Below are 21,075 nucleotides of genomic sequence, written 5' to 3'. Positions count from 1 at the left end.
CACAGGTCAGAAGTCTGAAATGGGGCTTACTGGGCTAAAATCATGGTATCTGGAGACTGTAGGGGAGAATCATTTTTCTTGACTTTTCCATTTTCTAGAGGCTGCCCACATTCCGTGGCTCATGGTTCCTTCCTCCATCTTCAAAGCCACAAATGGCCTGGTGAGTCTTTCTCACATCACATCACCCTGACACTGACCCTACTGCCTCCCTGTTCCACATGTAAGTTGTTCCTGTGATTATATTCATCCCATATACATAATTCAGGACAATCTCCTTATCTTAATATCATGTGACTAGCAACATTAATCCCATCTGCAGCTTTAATTCCTCTTTGCCAGGTAGCATAACATATTCACATATTTTTGAGCTTTGGATGTGGACATGTTGGGGGGGCATTATTGTCCAAATAATTTTACTTTTATTCCCCAGAAAAAATGTGTGTCATAGAGAAAAATCATAGAAGGAACCCAGTCAGGACCAATCTCTTACCAATTCAGAAATCTTCATGCAAAATCCTCCAAATTTGGCCAACTGATACTAGCTTCTCAGCTAGACTGTAAACTCTGTCCTACAGAAGATCCTATCTTATAGTTATTCTCCATCTCCTCAGTGCCTAGAAGAGAATTTAGGTCATAATAGGTACTCAGAAAATGTTCTTTGATTGGTACACTGGTTTCAGACAGATAGAGCACGATATGACTATATAGACTGTGGAAACTTGCCTTTGTGAAACTGAGAGATTGATGCTGAATCTCTGCCAAGCCTTATTGGCCTCATGTGTAAAATGGGGATCATATTACCTTCTCTATAGGATTGTTGTTGGAATCAAATGAGATGATGTAAATAGAGTACATGGAAACATAGATACAATTTACATAAAATATCTGAAACCTGGTAACATGGTTACCAGGTACAATACTACCTGGTAACATGGTAGAATACTACCTTGTGATTATTTTCTAACAAAACTGTACAAGATGAGGACAGGTGGTATTGAGTCTACAAAACGCTTCTTGAAGTGTTATTTCCAGCTTCATCTGTAACATAAATGTAGAAGCAGCTTCTCAACATAGACTATGTTTTTGAACCATTCCTGTAGCTTTTAAATAATATTTTTGTCTGAGTTCCATTCTACCTAGTTCCAATTTACTTGGTCTAAGCAATGGACCCAACTCTTACTATGTTTTTGAATCATCTGGGGGAGCTTTTAGAAATATTGATGGCCAAGTGCCACCTCCAGAAATTCTGTTTCAATCAAATATAATGTGTAACCATGGTTGAGATTCATTAAACACAACTTACTGTACCTTGTGAATTGTTTCATCTGTCAGGCCTTTACTGTATTTGAAAAGTTGTAGTTTTATCAACTTTTCCTAAATGAGTGTATTTTTTTCTAATTTCCATTCAGTGTCATGGGTGGAATTAAGAACACTCAACGCAATGATATTTGCAATTATAAAGGCAGTATCACATCCCTAGAGTTTTAGCAGGATGGCAGAACCACAGCACTCAGAAAACATTTGCTAATGATGGGCAAAAAAAAAAAAGTGTTTTTTATGGTCTCTTGATTTATTGAGGAGTATTGCATTGCAATTGAATCTCTCACATAGTCCACTTGAGGCTGCTAACATGTTGATTTAATGAATGGGTGCATTTCATGAACCACCCATCTGAGTGGGTTACTTTGGATGTAGCTGTTTTGATTTTTCCTTCCTCTGAGTATATGGTTTTGTTCATTTAATCAAACAAATTTAGTTGTTTTACCATTTTGTAGACAGATTCTTTGTGTGGCCAAGAATCCTGTTTGTCGTGGCCACACCACAACTAGATTTGAATGTGGAGCAATCCAGCAAATAAGTGCTAATTTGAAACAATTGTTAAGATTGCCAGCAACAAACCAAAGTGACCTCCATCAATGGGTTTAGTTAGCAACCCTGAAGGCAAGACACTGTGTTTATTCCATTATCATTTCCTTCACCCATCAGAAACCCTAATCTTCATGGATGATGAAATAATAACCATCTTAAACTTATGACATATTTTGTTCATCTGAATTTTCTAAATGTCCTTTTTTCTTTCAGTACAAACATAATACATATTTGTAAATAAATTCCAACATTATAAAAATTCATTAGGTAGAACGTCAAAGTCCTACAAATCCCATCCTCAAGTGATAGCCACTAATAGCCATTTGAGGATATAACCTCAGATTTCCCTGTTAAATTATAATAAACATTTATGTCCATAGCTTGTGTTCTGCAACGTCTTTGTTTAACATTACATATAGTGGATATCTTTCCAAATTTATTCAGAGAGAGCTACTCCATTTTTTTTCATGACTGCCCACAACTCCATTGAATAGATATTCCATACTTTAGTTAGCCAGTTGCCCACTCATGTTTCTTTAAACATATATGTATATAACTAATATATAACAAAATTAATTATATATGATAAGTATTAACACACATATATATTTGGTAGGGTATAATACACATGTAGAAAAGTGCACATAAGTTTACAACTTAATGAATTTCTGCAAAGTGAACACACCTGTGCCAGATGAAGAAACATCCCTGACCAGCACCCCAGAGGGATCCCTTGGACTCCCCTCCAGTCACTTCTCCCCAGAGGTAACACCTATTCTGTCTTTTTGTGTCACATATTGGTTTTATCTGGTTTTATACATTACATTACTGGTATCCTACAGCATGTTATCTTTTGTGTCAGACTTCTTTCACTAAACACAATGTCTCTGGGATTCATCTATATTGTTTTAGTTCGTTGGAGTTTGTTTTTTCATTCCCATTACTGCATAGTTTTCCATTATGTTATATACCACAATTTATTCAGTCTACTTTCATGAACATTTGGATAGTTTACAGTTTGGGGATGTTTTGAATAATGCTGCTATGAACATGGTAGCATACATATTTTGGTGAACATATGCTCACATTTCCATTGTTTTTATTGGTGACTGGGTTTTTTTTTTTTTTTTTTTTTTTGCTATCAGATATTGTACTGAAGTGAATGTCTCTGCAAATGTATCTTGCACATTTTGCAAATATTTCTATAAATTAGATATTAGAATTGCTGGATCAAATGACATTCACAATTACATTTTGAGTAGATAGGGCATAACTGCTCCTGAAAAATTTTGACTTTTGGTTTTGTTAGACAAGGTCTTGCTCTGTCGCCCACGCTGGAGTGCAGTGGTACAATCATGTCTCACTGCAGCCTGAAATTCTGGGCTCAAGCGATCCTCCCACCTCAGCCTTCTAAAGTGCTGGGATTCCAGGTGTGAGCCACCAAGCCTGGCCTAAATAATTTGAGTTTTAAGCTAGATCTGGACCCCAAGTAACCTATTGTGGATGCATACCTTTGCTATTACAATTATCTGTGACACAGATGCTACTATTGTGTCTTCTTGACTACAAGGCAAGACTAACAAAAACCAGATTCTTCTGGCTCGTTCAGTCACCCTCTGCTGAACTAATGCCTCTTTCATGTATCCCCTGAGGGACAAAAAGATAAAATGACCTAGTGTCCCAGGATGCCAACTTAAATTTTTGGGTAAATCAATGCTATGATAATATGCACCAAATGGACTCTGTGGCTCTAAGTACCATCCATTCCAGATTGAGATAACCTCCTTTCCCAGGTAGAGATGGAGGATTCTAACCTGGAAGTGAGAGACACTTGCATGTCTTACCAAAAATGTCCCATTCAGAATGCCCTGACATTGGGAGACATAAGGTTAGAGCAGTGTTTCCTAACCTTGGGACTATTGGCATTTAGAGTGGGATCATTCTTTGGTGTGGTGGCCGTCCTGTGCACTATAGAATATTGAGAAGCATCACCGGGCTCCACCCACCACAACTGGCACTTTCCTCCTCAGTTGTAACAACCAAAAATGTCTCCAGGCAATGCCAAATGTCCCTTGAGTGGCAGAATCACCCCAGTAGAGGACTACTGAACTAGTGCTTGTAGAAGACCCTAGCTCTAAATCAGATTATATTCAGATTCTGGCTCCGCCACTTTTTATGTGACCTAAACCAAAGTAACTAAGTTCTCTGCCTCATTTGGCTCATCTGTAAAATACAGATGTTAATAGTAATATTTACCTCAATTGGTTGTTGTCAAGATTAAATGAGATTCTTAATGTGATGAACCTGGCATAGTCTTTGGCAAAAAATAAGTGTTCAAAGTTGTTATGTTTATTAGTCATAATCTTTATTATAAAAACCTGAGGAGTGGAAAAAATGTTCCATTTGTGTATCCTGGAAAAAGGATGAGGATTATGCATATCTGAAAAACATCAAAGGACAAGGGGCTCATAGCTCTTGGAAGAGGCAGTGTGAAATGGAAATGTGGAGAAAGCATTAAGTACTATGAAGGAAGATGATGGCATTTGGTTGTCTCTCTATGTTCCTTCTCAAGCTAACATTTATGGAAACTAGAATTTGTGGAAAATAGACTTTGGCAGCAGAATTCGGCATTTTTAGGAACAGGATAAATCACTGTGGGGAAATACTGTATTGTATTACTCTTGTTAATATAAAATTAGTAAACTTTCAATAGTTTATTGAATGCTTTTATTTTAAATAATAAAATATATTCAGGGCTAAAGCAGCCATATTGTTTTTGATATTATTGAGCAGAAAAAAATGATCTCTTAGGAGCTTGGTTGGGTCGATTTGCAACTGATACCCTCTTTTCCCACCAAAAATCTAACTTTCATAAATTCTGGCAGTAGGAAAGCAAGTCATGTTAAGCTAGGTCTGGACCTTAAGAAACCCACTGTGGCTGCATCCATTTGTTATTGCCATTATCTGTGATGCAGATACAGTGAGACAAAGTGGCATCTTGGATGGGACTCTAGATGGAGAGTGTGTGGCCAGGGTTCTGTCTTTGTGTTGCCAAGCTGCCACCTTGGCTTGTCACTTCTTCCCATTGGGCCTCAGGTTCCGAGCAGATAGAATTAGTTCAGCATGTCCCAGCTATATTTTGGGGAATTCGAGCGATATGAAGAGATGGTCTGAAAAAAATAAAATAAAAGGAGGTGAGATTATAGCAAATGTATTTAGGAGGTACTCTGAGTTATAATTTCCCCTCTGCAGGACTTCTCTATTATTCTTTGTTATTGTTTATTGTGACTATTTAAGGTAAAGCTACCATATACAACTTTTCCAAATATATTTGATTATGAAACAGTTTGGAAAATCCTACCTTAAATAATTTATGAGTCCCTTGCAGGCATAAAATTAATCTGATTTCTTTTGAATTAGTCTGTTATCACTGCTGTGACCAGTTACCATAAATATAGTGCCATAAAACAATACACATTTATTATCTTGAAGTGCTGTAGGTTAGAAATCTGACACCAATTGCACTGGCTAAAAATTAAGGTGTTGACAAAGCTGCATTTCTTCTGGAGGCTCTAAAACCACCCACACTCCTTAGCTCATGGCCCCCTTCCTTCAGCTTCAAGGACAGCAGTATTTCTTCTTTTAGATCATTCTTCTATAGTCACATATCCCTCAAACTCTGAATTCTGCTGAAAAGTGTTCTCATATTTTAAGGGCCTGTGTGGTTACATTGGGTCCACCTGGATAATCTAGACTTCTGTACCCCTCTCAAGGTTAGTAACTTAATCACATCAGCAAAATCCTTTTTGTCAGGTAACGTAACATATTCCCAGGTTCCAGAAATGAGAGTGTGGAAATATTAGGGGTGAGGGACATTATTCTGCACTACCTATCCTAATGGCTTCTTCCATTTCTCAACACTGGAGGGTGTGGGGTCATGTTCTGTAGAGCCAGGAAGAAGTTCAGCATTTGTTCACCTGCTTTTGACACTATCAACTCATGAAATGTGCAATGACTATCTTGTAAGAGGTATTAAGTTCTTCTGGCTTTTCCTCACCGAGTAAGCAATAAAATCAGAGGATAAGAGGCTATTGAATTATTTGGTGTGGCATTTTCTTTTTAGCTTCTCTTCTGATATAGGCAAGAATATCTACCTGAAAGAAACTAGACTCTGAACTATAACATGTAAAATTTCCATGCTGAAGATCAACAATTAGTCTTTAGAGTTAAAATATAAACATAAATGATTAAATTAATTAATCTACTCTTTGTGGTATAGTAATTACAGGGCTCATTTTAAAAAATGAACACGAGAAACCTCCAAATTTTTCAAGCTATTCATATTCATCAGACTATAAAAAGCAAAAGAAACTGAAGGATCGTGTTCCTTATCACGGCCTGGCAAAAGCTCTGATGGCTGATCTATAAGAAGTGGAAACATTGCATGAGTTTTCTTTTTTTTTTTTCTTTTTTTTTTATTGCATTTTAGGTTTTGGGGTACATGTGAAGAACATGCAAGATTGTTGCATAGGTACACACATGGCAGTGTGGTTTGCTGCCTTCCTCCCCTTCACCTGTATCTGGCATTTCTCCCCATGCTATCTCTCCCTACCTCCCCACCCCCGTCCCTCCCCCATTTCCCCCCAACAGACCCCAGTGTGTTTTATAATTGTTGATATCTCATGTGAATGGAATGGAGTGGAAAACAAGTTTTGCACTAAAATGAATTTTTGAATCTTGCTATTTGGAGTCATGTTGTCAAAAGTTTTTGTTTTTTGTTTTTGGCTATATAGTTACCATATGATCCAGCAATTTTACTTCCAGTTATATACCCAAGATCAGGAAAAACGTATGTTCACTTTACTTATGTTGACATGAAGTGTGTATGAATATTTACAGCAGCTTTATTCATAGCTGTCAAAATGTGAAAACAACCCAAATGCCCGTCAACTGAAGAATGAACAGGCAAAATTTAGTATATCTATACAGTGAATATTATCCCACCATAAAAATAAAGTAATGACATATGCTACAACATGGATGAACTCCAAAAACATGCTAAATGAAAAGAAACCAGACACAAAAAGGCCACATATTGTATGATTCCACTTTTATATTAAATGTCAAAAACATGCAAAACCATAGAGACAGAAAGTAGGTAGTGGTTCCCAGGGGCTGGGGTGAGAGGGAAATGGGGAGTGACTGGGTATGGGCTTTCCTTTCAGGGTGATGAAAGTGTTTTAGAATCAATGATGATGGTTGTACATATCTATGAATATACTAAAAAGAAACATGGAATTGCACACTTTAAAATGGTAAATTTTATGGTATTTGATTTTTATGTCCAAACGCCTCTATTATTTTACTATAATTTATTTTTGAAAACATGTTTTAATATTTCATTTTTCAGAGGAAGCATGATTTTCTATATATCAGAGCAAAAGTATTTATCCAGGTCTATGAAACACTGTGTAATTTATCATTTTAAAAGTCATACATTGAGGAAAAAACATTTTTGAAAAATAAATCTGAAAAGTGGCAACTAGAAAATCAGATGTGTGCCAGTAAATGCAGATGGTTTGTTTTCATGTCATGCCTGCATTTGCTGTCATTCTTCATGTTGGTTTATCCCTTTTCAATTTTCCCTTTTACATGTTTGTCTCTTAATACTAAAAGCCAGGAAGTGAGATTTTTTTTTTTTTTTTTTTTGCATTTTTACTGGAAGTGACTTTAGCTACTTTAAAATAAATGTCCTAAATATAAATATTCCCTGCTGGTCTTGTTTCCACGCTAATAGACAGAAATGATTTTCTATATAGACACAGAAGTGCTACTCTCCCCCAAATTTTCTTTTAACCAGCAAATATACAAAAGCACAAAATGCTAGTGCTGTTTCTGTTCTTCCAGGATATACAGTCTAGCCAGGGAGAAAAGGCACAAATGTAGATAATCGAATAGCTTTCCAATGTTTAAATAAGGGTCAGTAAAATAGCTGAGATGGAGCAGGGTTGGGGTAGATGAGTGTGATGGTTACATAGGAGGGATGTATCTGTGACATTAGAGTTTTCTGGAAAAATAACTGACATTTAAACATTCCCGCCCCTCCTCTCTCCTCTCTCAATGAGACGTCACACAAGTGATTGTCTAGACATCTCAAGTGTCTAGGTCATTTGGAACCTTGAAAGAAGCAGATTTGCCTTCTTTAACAAATATAAGGTTAATTTTTTTTGATTATGTTTCAATGTTCCTTATAGGTCCATAGTAAACTTGTTTGTGCTAGATGGTATGATTTTTTTGTTAATGTGATGGTTCATTTGCAATGTCCATGTAGGGGGACAATAGCGCTTCTCAGAGGAGGTGATGCTTCAATAAGCATTGCAGGGTAAAAGTTAGTTGATCCAAGATGTGGGGAAGGCATTTGGACTAAGAGCACCCATCACCCCCACCATAAAGTCCTTTGGGCTCTTCCATGTGGCTGAAATTAAGGGATGTGAAGTAAGTGAGGCTTGGTGAAGCTCCAGAGCTAAACAGGGGCCAGATCGTGAGTGACGTTGTGTTTTCACCTCAGAGTTCAGAACTTCATCTAGAAAGCTAGGAATCTCGTTGATGGTTTTCATAGGGAAGGGACAGGATGAGTTTTGCTTCGTAGGGAGAAAGAGCCTACAAGAATGTGGAAATGCTGATGGACATTGCCTCAGAGAGAAAGTGATGAAGGAAAGGACAGTTTTTAATGAGGTGGAATCCACAGAAACTGGTGACTTTCTGAGTGTGAGTAGGAGAGACATAGCGAGTAATGTGAGAAATCGTTTTGCTTCAGTTTTGCTGGGTCATTACAGGGAACTCATACTGATGTATTTAAACCACAAAATCATTGCCCCTCCTTTTGTGGTTTTTTTCATATACTTAAAGCAAGATGCATTCATTTGCATATATACTCTTTACCCACTGTGTATTATCATATACCTATTATAAATATTTGTCTATTTAAGATGTAAATAAGTTACATATATAATTCATATAATAAATATGTAATAGTCAAGATATATAACTTTAAATATAATAGATGTAGAGATACTTAAATCTATTTTATATTGACATATATCTATAATGTTTACAGTTTTTAATTACAAGTTTCCCAGGCCAGCCATAGTAGATTTGATAGGCACCACTCTAATATGAATATCTCTTCTTTCAAGAATACTTGGAAGAAATACTGATTCCTAATAAGCAGCTCATACCAAATACTACAATCCATGCCATTGATTTCACTTTTTTCCCCTGAGCATTTTCTCATTATGTGCATAAAAGAAAATAAGATATTGAGTGATCTCTGTGGACCCATCTGCTCATACATACAGAGATGTCACAATGATAGTTCTAAAAACATGTGGTTCCTGGACACAGGAAGGGGAGCGACACATACTGGGGCCTGTCAGGTTGGAGGGAGGGAGAGCATAAGGATAAACAGCTAATGGATGCTAGGTTTACTACCTAGGTGATGGGTTGATAGGTGCAGTGAACCACCATGGCACATGTTTACCTATGTAACAAACCTGCACCATCCCGCACATGTACCCTGGAACTTAAAATAAAAATAAAAATTATTTTTAAAAAGAAACAGACAAAAACACATGGTTCCTTTGCTGTTTGAAATGGTGAAATGCTCCACCATGAGATGTGAACGTTGTCATCCCCTGTGTCATATGCCTGTGATTTATCTTCAGTGGATCCAGGTCTGGGGTCAGCAAACTTTTTCTGTAAAGAATCAGATAGGAAACACTTTAGGTGTTGTGGATCATACTGTCTCTGTTGCAACTACTCAGCTTTGGTGTTGTATCAGAAAAGCAGCCACAGATAATATGTAAATGAGGAGGTGTGGTTGTTTTCCAATAAAATTTGATTACCAAAACAGGTCTTAGGCTGTCCTTTGCTGACCCTGCTGTAAGTCAACAGTTGCCACCTCAAGATCAAGGCATGCCTCAATCAATGTGTTAGAAGTAATTTAGTTTTTTTAGTTGGAGCCTGGCTCTGTCACCAGGCTGGAGTGCAGTGGTACGATCTCAGATCACTGCAACCTCCGCCTCTTGGATTCAAGTGATTCTTCTGCCTCAGCTTCCCAAGTAGCTGGGACTACAGGCATGCACCACCACGCCCAGCTAATTTTTGTATTTTTAGCAGAGACAAGGTTTTACCATGTTGGCGAGGATGGTCTCGAATTCTTGACCTTCTGATCTGCCCGCCTTGACCTCCCAAAGTGCTGGGATTATAGGTGTGAGCTGCCGCGAGTGGCCAGAGGTAATTTATTTCCTATAATAATTAAGTTGCAAACTTGAGAATCTTTATAAGAAAACTAAATGGGAGAGAATTAGAGGTGAGCCTAGAACCACCTCAGACAGTCATTTTGATGAATTTTCTTGAGTAGGAGAGCAAGGTGCAGAAAAGTATCATAGGATAGTGATTAAGACCACAAACTCAGGACTAAGGTCCCTGAGTTTGAATTCCAGCCATACCACTTGTGATATGTATCCTGGGACAAGTTACTCCGCCTCCCTGTGCTTTGATTTCTTCATCTATAAAATGAGCATATTAATAAACCTCACATCTTAAGATTGTTTAATGATTAAAACCACAAGTGCATGGTAAGGGATTAGAATAATAATGGGTACACATTCTATGCACAAGATATATTAGTCATTCCCCACATATCTAAATCAGTTCGATTTAGATCCAGGACATAGCTCTCAGCTTATTTTATCTGTGCTGTGAGTCAGTGATGAATAAGCCATACTGTGCATCACTAATTAATAGTTGTAGTGACTACAAATTTTTTATTTTGCTAATGGGATGCAATTTTATCGTTTCTTATATTAAAAAATAGTCTACCCATAGATGGATACTTAACAAGAAAGAAGCAGCAAAACTCAGTGTAGAAAATGTGAGCATGCATGAATCCGTAATGCCTGTGAGTAAAAATGACAAGGGAACATGTTGTTAGGGTACAACCGTTGAAATTACCAAAAGGTCAATAAAGCAATTTTTTACTTGAACATTGGACATTATGTTCTTTATGTTCACATCACTGAATTTTGGAATTTTGAGTCTACTTTTTTTTTTTTTAACAAATAAAATGTAGCTATGTTTATAGCATACCATTCCTTGTCCATCCTATTCATATTAACTGGTAGCACAGTAGTCAAGAAAAATGAAGACTCATTGAAATAAACATGTTCAATATTTTAAAAAATCAGATTAGCATATAATTTATTTTTTTGTAACTGTTTTCAAAATGGTCTTCATATTGCCACATTAATTGATCATATGTTTAGAACGTGCTTTCAGAGATTTGACTTTCTCCTTCAAAAGTTGGCTCTGCTATTCGTTTTATTTACCAAAAAAAAAAAAAAAAAAAAAAAAATGTGAGGTGTGGACAGGGGTGTGGGGAAAAAGCAATCATAACCTGGATCTAGGAGTGCATGTGACACATTTGTCATAGGTGTTACACATGTAGCTCTCTCCTCCCTACAAGACATTTTATCTCCACTTTACACAGCAGGTAATTGAGGCCTAAAAGGGTTGGATACTCACTTGGCTAGTTATATGCTGAACTTGAATTCAAACACAGGCAGCCAGAGAGTCCTCTCTGCAACTATTGTGCTGTAACACTGCATCCCATTTGAACAAAACAGTGGCAAAATGAACAGATAGGATGAAAGCTGTTTCACTGTGCTACTGTTCAAAATATTCCCCATCACATTTGTGACAGAGCTCATGGAAAGTGACATCTGGATCAAGCCTGTGCACATAAAACAATTTTAAATTGTAGATACATGCGCTTGGAGATTTAATTTCTTAATTGGTAGCATTGTTAAGTTTTCTTTCTGCCACCAGTGGGAAAGAAAGGAAAAGAAGAATCTGGACTTTGAGATGAGGGCACATTATGCCCTTGGTGTGGGAGAAATCTGGCAGAATCAGTCAATGAAAGAATATATGGAGAGTACACTCATCACATGAGTATGTGGAGGAGTGTAAGAAGTGAGGAGTGGAGGCAGGAGGGAGGGAAGCAAAGGTACATGACAGATGCTTAGTATAAGCTTCTATGGCCATATCTCAAGTGCTCACTAGCCATTGGTGGCTAGAGGCCACCTTAGCAGTTACTATGGCACATATACACCATGGAATACTATGCAGCCATCAAAAACGATGAGTTAGTGTCCTTTGTAGGGACATGGATGAACCTGGAAACCATCATTCTCAGCAAACTGACACAAGAACAGAAAATCAAACACCACATGTTCTCACTCATAGGCAGATATTGAACAATGAGAACACATGGACACAGAGAGGGAAGCATCACACACTGAGGTCTGTGTGTGGGGGGGAACTAGGGGAGGGACAGTGGGGGGTAGGGAGTTGGGGAGAGATAACGTGGGGAGAAATGCCAGATATAGGTGATGGGGATGGAGGCAAGCCACATTGCCATGTATGTACCTATGCAACAATATCCTGCATGTTCTTTACATGTACCCCAGAACATAAAATGCAATTATGTACACACACACACACACACACACACACACACACACACACACACACACATATATATATATATATATATATATATATATATAACAAAAATGTCCATTATTATAGAAAAGGCTATTGGACCATGCTGTTTTTGAGGAGACGGACATGGTTATAAGAATTTTTGAAAACTACAGCAAGTAATTCTAATGTGCAATGAGCTTAGAGAACTCTTGGTCCTTAGAGAATACATTTGTTCTAAAATGTATCACTACTTGTATCTGAGCTAATTTGGCTTTGGAAAATGATTCTGAAAATAATGTTAATGCTAGACTTTTTCTGCAGCCTAGAAATGTAGCTGCAAATATTTTTCTTTAAAGCAGCTTGCTTGCTCATTTCTCTACAAGGTTTAGATGAGTTAATTACTAGACTGCAACTAAAAATACATAATTTGCCTTCCCCCACTTAGAATGAAGTGGTACAACAATACATGCTGATTTTGAATTACTTACTAAGAGTTTAATAAGGTAAATTAATCTTATAGTAAAACTGAGAGGCTCATTGTCCACAGCTCACATTTTAGGCAACAGATTAGAGGCGACTGATGTCTGTATAATTGATCATAACCCAAATTAATTTATTATGGTAATATGTTTATGAAGTCTTATGTAATTTTGAGGAAATTGTTTTTCTTTCTCATTAGAGAAGAACCCCATTAAGAAGAGACTTTTGCAAAGTGCCAAAATGTAGTTGATGATGTAGTAGTGCCACAATGTCACCAAATGTAGCACTGAAATGAGAAAGTGGAAAGAAATTCACTTTGGCATTTTTTATTTTGCCTAGTTTGTTTGGCCAAAGAGTTTTCAAACTCCTAAATATGATATTCATCTATCCTTAAGGCTTGTTTTGTATCCTGCTGATTTGTAAATATCTGACTTGGGATTGGGTTCTTCAGTTTGAGGTGACAGTACTTCAGCATCCCTGTATCTTTTAGGTAATCTTGCTCTGAAATCCATTTCATGTTTAATGAGCAGTGAATATACCCATAACAGAATAAATGACCTGCCCTACAGAGAGTTCACATGACATCTTACTTATAATGAGTGCCCTCTTATCTGAGTTTCCTTCTTTTTGGAAGAAACCTGAAGCATCAAACCTTATAACTCAGTGTTCCTCACTACATGAATAGAAGGAGCAGCTACAAAAGAAATACCATTCTCTGCAGTGCGGTGGAACCAGCAATATTCAGATTTTTCTATGAGAATCAGGATAAAATGCTTTTCTCTAGGTCGACCCTCCTTGGCACCTAAACTGAGATGCAGATTTCCCACTCTGTACTCAAAGGTATTTCTCCAGCTATAATCTTGGGCTTGATTTTCTGGGGATCCATATTTATTGGAAAAAGAGAGGGACTCTCATAAAGAAAGAATTCCTAGAGTCAGCTTGTTTTATTGCTGCCTAGAGTTGCTTCTTATCAGTTCATTCCACACGTGGGGCCTCCCTTTACCAGTTACATTGTAGACTCAATGTTTACTTCCTCTCTTTATCCCCTTCCTATCCATTCTGTACAACTTGGCCTCATTCATCTTTTCTAAAACACTTCTTTCATGTTGTTACACCCCTACCCAAAACTGAGAGTCGCTAGTTCTACTTGCAAAGAATCTGGCATCCAGGAGCGTTTCTAACATGCCTTTTCCTTTTTCTTTAAATGAAATGCCTTTCCCTCTCCTTACTCCTGGAGGTCATTGCCCCATCTCTTGGCTTTCTTTTCTGTTTCCTCCTGGTGCCCTGCCTCTGTTTGTTCATATTTTTGTGTCGCAGTTCCACAGGGCTTTGAGCCCTGAGCTGTCCTCCATGTATTTACCTGAATTCTCCCAGTTACAGAGAGGCCTTTCAGTCTCTGTTGAATGCTCTGTGTCATACTTACTTTGTATATAGGTCTTCCAAGGGAGTGAATAAAGAAAAGCTTTGCTGGTATTCTGTGATATTGCCTCAGCGGTAAAATCATTGCATTTGAAAACAGACTGCCTGGGTTTGAGTGCCAACTCCTTCCCAATTGCGTGACTTCTGGCAAGCTGTTTACACTCCCTTTGTTTCAATTTTCTTGTCTGCAAAATGGTGGTAATTCGAGTACCTGCATCCTAGAGGATAGTGAGTATTCATGGAGGCAATAAGCACCCAGTAAATTTTAGTTGTTCTTTATTTTGGTTTTGACTGTTTCAGATTCGTGGTCTTAAATAGCTTTCCAGTTACTAGATTTGCTTTGATGGTAGAGTTTAGATCTGAAAGATCCAAAATATTCTCTCCCTGCAAATAGGTCACAGTAGCAGCAGGAGGACACTAGCAATTAGACCAAGGTCAGGGTGCTAGGATGGGAAAGGGACAGACAGCTACAGTTAAGGAAGCAAATGGCAGCAATGAGAGAATGTCATTTGGCTTATAACCTAACCTCTGGAAGTTCTGAGCAATCCAAAGATAGAGTCGGACAGTTAAATTGATGGTATTACATTTTCATCAAGCACTGTAAGGCAGCAGATGAACTAAAATGTCCCTCACAATTTGCATTTTTATATACAGTCTTAAAAAATATTAAGACCTTACATGAGAACTCTATGTTACACTCAAAAAAGTTTAACAGGACCAACCCAAATGCCCATCAATGATAGATTGGATAAAGAAAATGTGGCACATATACACCATGGAATACTATGCAGCCATAAGAAGGGATGAGTCCATGTCCTTTGCAGGGACATGGATGAAGCTGGAAACCATCATTCTCAGCAAACTGACACAAGAACAGAAAACCAAACACCACATGTTCTCACTCATAAGTGGGTGTTGAGCAATGAGAACACATGGACACAGGGACGGGAACACCACACAGCAGGGCCTGTTGGGGGGTGGGGGATAGGTGAGGGATAGCAGGAATTGGGGGGATTAGGGAGGGATAACATTAGGAGAAATACCTAATGTAGATGATGGTGGGGGGTGGATGCAGAAAACCACCATGGCATGTGTATACCTATGTAACAATCCTGCATGATCTGCACATGTACCCCAGAACTTAAAGTATAATAATAGTAAAAATAAATATATAAAGCAAAAAAAAGGTTAACAGGACCAATGAAAAGGTTATCAGTAATGGATGTAACCTCAATGAAATTTCACTGTGCCGTTTTATTAGAGTCAGTCATGATTCTGAAAGATAAAACATTACCTATTTCTAACCACTGACTATAATTTAAAATTTGAAGGATGTCATTAGAAATATATTTATCTTCTTTTTTATTAAGGACTTTCTACATGCTCAGCAAAAAATGTATAAAGAGCAATTTTTACTTTACCATTCAGTTGATCAACTACTCTCTTTCCATGTGAGAATGTAGGAAGGGAAGAAATGAGCCATCATGTCATTCAGAGGGAAGAAGTATAGGAGGAGTTTCAAGAGCAAGGGCTCCAGATCAGACTGCTTAGATTGATTGTCTGTGTTCATACGGGAAGATCAGGAAAGTGAGGTCAGCTGCTATAATAGATACATCCCCAAATCTCACAATATAAGTCTATTTGTCATTCATACTGTTAGACTGACCATGATTGGTGGCACAGCTGTGCTCTAAGTAATGATTCTGAACATGGGCTGCTTCTTCCTTTCATTCAGCTGGAGGTAGAGTAGGCTGGATTTAGGTTGGGGCATCGCCTCCCCACATGGCCTTTTCAACATAGTGGCTACACCCATGACATGGTGGCTCAAGGGTCCTATGAATGCAAAAGCAGAAGTTTCCATGCTTTCTTATGTCTCAGGCCCAGAATGGGCTTGGCATCCCCTTCTGCCACATTCAATTGGTTAAGTAGATTGTAGAGCCAGGCAGGCTTGAAGGGCAGGGGACTACACTAGGCAAGGAATGCTGAAAAGTACAGTCTATTCCTGGGACTACTACACACGGCTATGCGGGCTGCCTGGATGCTGTCTCCAGGTTTTTATGGACCAGTGCTAGATGTGAAGCTTGCCACTTCCTCTGGCATTCCATTAGCTAGTCTTCAGTCATGTGACCACTATTAACTGCAAGGGAGCCTGGGAAATGTCGACTAGCTGAATGCCCACGAAAAGAGGGCTCTGGCCCTGATGAGCAGTCTTTTCCTCACTGTGTGCCATCCATTTCTGTGCCTCCATCACTTCCTCTATAAAATGAAAATGTTGGACTCAGTAAATGCATGGCACACATAAAGTACTTAGCACCTAATATATGCTCAGTAAACCTCTGTTATTATTCACTATTATGTAGTGGCTATTTGATTTTATTCCATCTAAGTCAACACACATGGCACTAGATACCTGGCTAAGAAATTTGGACTTTGTCATGGAGCTAAAAAGGAAATATCAAAGGGTTTTAGGCAAAAGAGTGCTATAATCAGAAATGTGTTCACTCCAAAATTTGACAGAGTGTTTTTATATTTTTGCCTTCAATGTGCAAGATATCATCAATGATGTAAACAGAAATTATCCAGATTTAAGAGCTAAGAAGAAGTTGGAATTAATGCTTAATGGCATAGATTCTAAGGCTATAAATTGTTTCTTGGTGTGCTTAGCTATGGGAGGGTTAAATGGGAAAAAAATGACTATTGTGTTCTCAGCATTTTTTGTGATTAGCAAAACTCTTCCACAGATTGAACCTTTTAATTGCTTCCTGATATTTATATCCAAGGCTGTTTTGATGACTCTTTGGTCTCTTACTGGTTTTACTTAAAGAGTTGTTATTTAAATCTTAAAAAAGGATTATTTATCATTACCTTTTGTTTTTCTGGTTTGAATGCATTTTTCAAACAATATACATTTTTCAAACAAACATACATACCTGCTCCATTATTTCCGCATTTCTTCTCAAAGCCTGCCTTGCTTCCACTCTTAAAAGAGACTACACATTTCACAAGACATTGTCTCTTGAGATTATTCACTTAAATAGTCACGTTTTTATGAAACACTTGTTGACCTGGAAGTGTATGTCTCCATCAAATAATTGATTTAACAGACCACTCTAGTCTTAGGTCATCATTCTTATTTCATCACTGTCTCTTCCTCATTGGACATTTATAACATGGCTCCTACTAGTGCTGACTCTGAACTGTGGCTTTGTCTTCTAGTTAGTCTGTAATCTCATAGTGGTTGAGATCACAGCTGCATTACTTATGAGTTGTGAATCTTTGGACAAGTTACTCCTCTGAGCTTCTGTTTCTTCATCCATAACATGAGGATAATAATGTAACCTACTACGAAAAATTCTTTTGATGGTTAGATAAGTCAGTGCTTATAAAATGTCTTAAACAATGCCTGATACTTAGTAAATGCTCTGTCAGAACTACATCTTGCTGTCATCTATTCATAAACTAAAGGATCATTTGCCTAATAAAAAATGAATAGAATATTTATCAATTTCATGTGAAATAATATATGAAGATATTAGATATATTGACATTAAGATATAAATCTCTTTAAATGAGAATGTAACTTCCATTAATGAGTATCAAACATGAGCCCTATTGACTGTCTACTAGAATTATGTGTATTTGCAACATCAGAGTTTTGGTGGTACTGTTGGTAGAAGTATGTGCAGTAACAGGTCGATTTTACTCTGAATCTCTGTTTAAGTTTAATCATTCTAGTAAAGAAAACCACCTGGAATATTTTACTACTTTAAAATTCCCTCCTTAGTAGCAGCAGCAGAGGTTATGTGTGGCTTACATGATTAACCTCACAGAATCCTAGTAAAACCATACTGAGTCCTTAATTTCGAATCAGTAAGATCTTCCATGAAATCATTTCCTGGTTTGTCAATTATAATCACAGTGATTCTTTTGTTGGAATTCACTTGAGACCCATGGGAGAGCTATAACTTCCTATCAACTGGGAAACAAAGATGTCTTTTCAAATTGGATTCGGTTCAGTGCCATGTGGAATACATGGAGATCAAGGTAATTCACGGTTGGAATTCATCTTCCCTTTTCCCTTTGCTCTTCACGGATGCCACCCCCAGCCCGTACCCCAAGCTGCACCCTCTTAGACATGGCCATGTGGGTACATTCACTCTGACCTCCACACCCTCTGTTCAGGAAATGAACAACTTCTCAAGGACTGCTCTCCCACAAAGAAGATAAAATACAGAGCCTGTGCTATGCTTCAGTGTGAAAGAGAAAAAACTTTTTCTTTTTAATGTGTGTGCTAGTGTTAGAAAAATGAAATCAGTGGTTTTAAAATATGATTTAATAATTGAGAATTTGTCCTAAACAAAGAAGGCATCCTATGTGCTTTATCTTGCTCTCGGGCTTTTCACCAGTGGCTTCCAACATTCTTTGGTTGATTCCTAATAAGGACAGTTTACACAGTTACAATCCAATTACCGTTTGTAGATCTCTGTAGAAAAGGGAATTTTTTTTTTTTAGAGGAATCCTTTTCTAACTCCAGTATATTTCTTCAAAATCGTCTTACAAAAATAAGAAGCAGGAAATACAGTTTCAATTTCTCTTCATTCTTTTTGTCCCTTCCCTCCCCTCTTTCCTTCTCCCCAACACACTCTCTCTCTTTCTCTCTCTCTCTCTCTCTCTCTCTCTCTCTCACACACACACACACACACACACACACACACACTCATTTGTGCACTTACTCAGGGACACAGCCTGCCTCCGTTCTGAAAGGACAGGAACTTCTCAATGATCCGATGAAAAGATTGCATATTTTTGGTCCCAAGATTCACAGTAGCGGAGGTCTCTGGCAACAAAAGGTATCGTGGGAGTCACAGCTATGCCAGCTGGGCCATTTCTCAGACACTCGATATGATCTGCCATTTCAGGATGCATTTTTCACCAAAAAAAATATTTTTGTAAAAAAAACAGACTCAACTTCTTACTCCAAGCTTAGTTCAGTTAGATTAGAGAGGACAGCAGAGACGCAACTGATTACAATTTATGGGTAAGCAATATAAATATCTATACTTAACACTTCTTTTTCAGAAGACAATTGTGATTAAAATTTTGTGATTCTTTCACATCCATCTTGTGATTTAGGAGAAAACTGGATTATCAGTGTCTGAGATGCGTGACAGCTAAAAACTGTTTGTGTCAATACAGATTTATGAGAACCTTATTTTTAGATTAATGATGTTGCAGCAGCTTGAAATGAGCAAACTCAAGCAGAAAGGATTGCGTTATGATTAACGGAACAGCATGATTGGGCTGATTTCTGTAAATGATTCGGGCACAGGCTGTTTTGAAGTCTGAAAGGGTAAAGTGGTTTATCATTCCCTCTTAACTTCTTGAACATGGGTGGAACATTTTCATTGCTGTGGCTGTGATAAATATGGGTTTGGGGGAACAGTTGGGATATTATATAAGGCTAATAATCAATTTGCTTTGCATGTGCTGTCGTTTACAAAAGAGGAAAACTTTAAGCCTCTAAATTTTAAAACACTATCTGGCTTTCATTATTATAATGGTATGTCTCATAATGAAGGGGCTTGGTGGTAGCCGCTTTGCTCATTTGTGAAGTTAGAGGTTTGGATTGGTTTATCATGAAATGTTACGAAATAGATAGCGTTGTGATGAGTCTAAATTCCAAAACCTAAAGCCTGGCTTCAAATCCCAACTCTGCCACTTAATTGGTTTGTGCTCTTGGCAAGTTACTTAAGTTCTGTGCCTCAGTTTCTTCCTCTGAAATATGGGAATAATGATGGTAACATAGTGCTTAGGTTGTTGTAAGAATTAAATGAGATAATATAAATAAAGGGCTTAGAACAGTTAGCAGAGAGTGGACCATCTATAAATGGGAGCAGTATCTTCAAGGTTTAATCTATCTCTGGAGGTCTGTTCTAATTTCAGTGAACTAAATTTAATTAGAGAACGACAAGTAGAACCATCAGCTGCTGGCCCTGTCATTGAGAAGTTTCTAATTCATCCCAGTGTTTCCATTTTCTGCAACCCTGAGATCTGTGCAGGCTGTTTTACCTTCTTCCCATCTAAGACTCAAGAGAAGCTTAGAACTAAGAATTAAATTGATGGCCATTAGGAAAGTCCACAATTCTACTGGGGCTACACAGAAATAAAATTGACCTTTTGCTCTGCCTTTTTTACCCTTGAGGACTTCCAGTATGTCCCCTCTATGCTAACCATTGGAAAGGTTCTTTCCACTGGAAACAAGATGCAAGTGACATTTGTTTTTTTAGATGGTGTTAACCCAGCACTGGGTTTGAAAATGTTCATTTCTACTTTTTTAGTTTATCAGTAACCCAAGTGAAAAGGCCATTGGGAGGGAACCACTTCTATTTTACCCTAGTTTTTGCCTATTTTCTAATATCCTAAATTATTTTAATGTTGTGTGATTTTTTTTTTTTTTTACAGGCTCTCTGGGATGTTTCTCAGAGACAAAATCTTGGGAGAGGAGGAAAATGGTGATGCCAAAAGGGAGATCTAATCATAGATGTGCCTTTACTTTTAGTCTAGTCAAGGGGTCAGTAAACTCTTTCCATAACGGGCCAGATGGTTAATGGCCCTTTACGGAAAGGCAGCTTCATGGACTGGGCAGCCTCTGTTGTAACAACTCTGCAATTGCAGCTTGCAGGCTGCCATGGACAATAACAATGAGTGAGTGTGGCTGTTATTTTCATAAACCAATACAATTTGATTTATAAAAACAATCAG

The 21,075-nt window shown here is 37.8% G+C and overlaps 1 protein-coding gene across 3 annotated transcripts in view; it reads left to right on the top strand.

Moving 5' to 3' along the window:
• The window catches only part of ARHGAP6 (Rho GTPase activating protein 6), a 542,269-nt gene that overhangs the window by 391,094 nt on the left and 130,100 nt on the right, over nucleotides 1-21,075 (top strand). Inside the window, exon 1 of one of the 3 annotated variants that reach the window (XM_074391720.1) lies at nucleotides 18,229-19,351. The exons of the other annotated variants lie outside the window; for them this stretch is intronic. The gene's annotated coding sequence lies outside the window, so the exon portion shown is untranslated. Of the gene's footprint in view, nucleotides 1-18,228; nucleotides 19,352-21,075 lie in introns of those variants that run through there. 3 annotated transcript variants of the gene reach the window in all.

The sequence above is a fragment of the Saimiri boliviensis genome, chromosome X (assembly GCF_048565385.1).
Source record: "Saimiri boliviensis isolate mSaiBol1 chromosome X, mSaiBol1.pri, whole genome shotgun sequence".
Taxonomy (NCBI): Eukaryota; Metazoa; Chordata; class Mammalia; order Primates; family Cebidae; genus Saimiri; species Saimiri boliviensis.
This window is presented reverse-complemented; position numbering and strand designations above follow the sequence as displayed.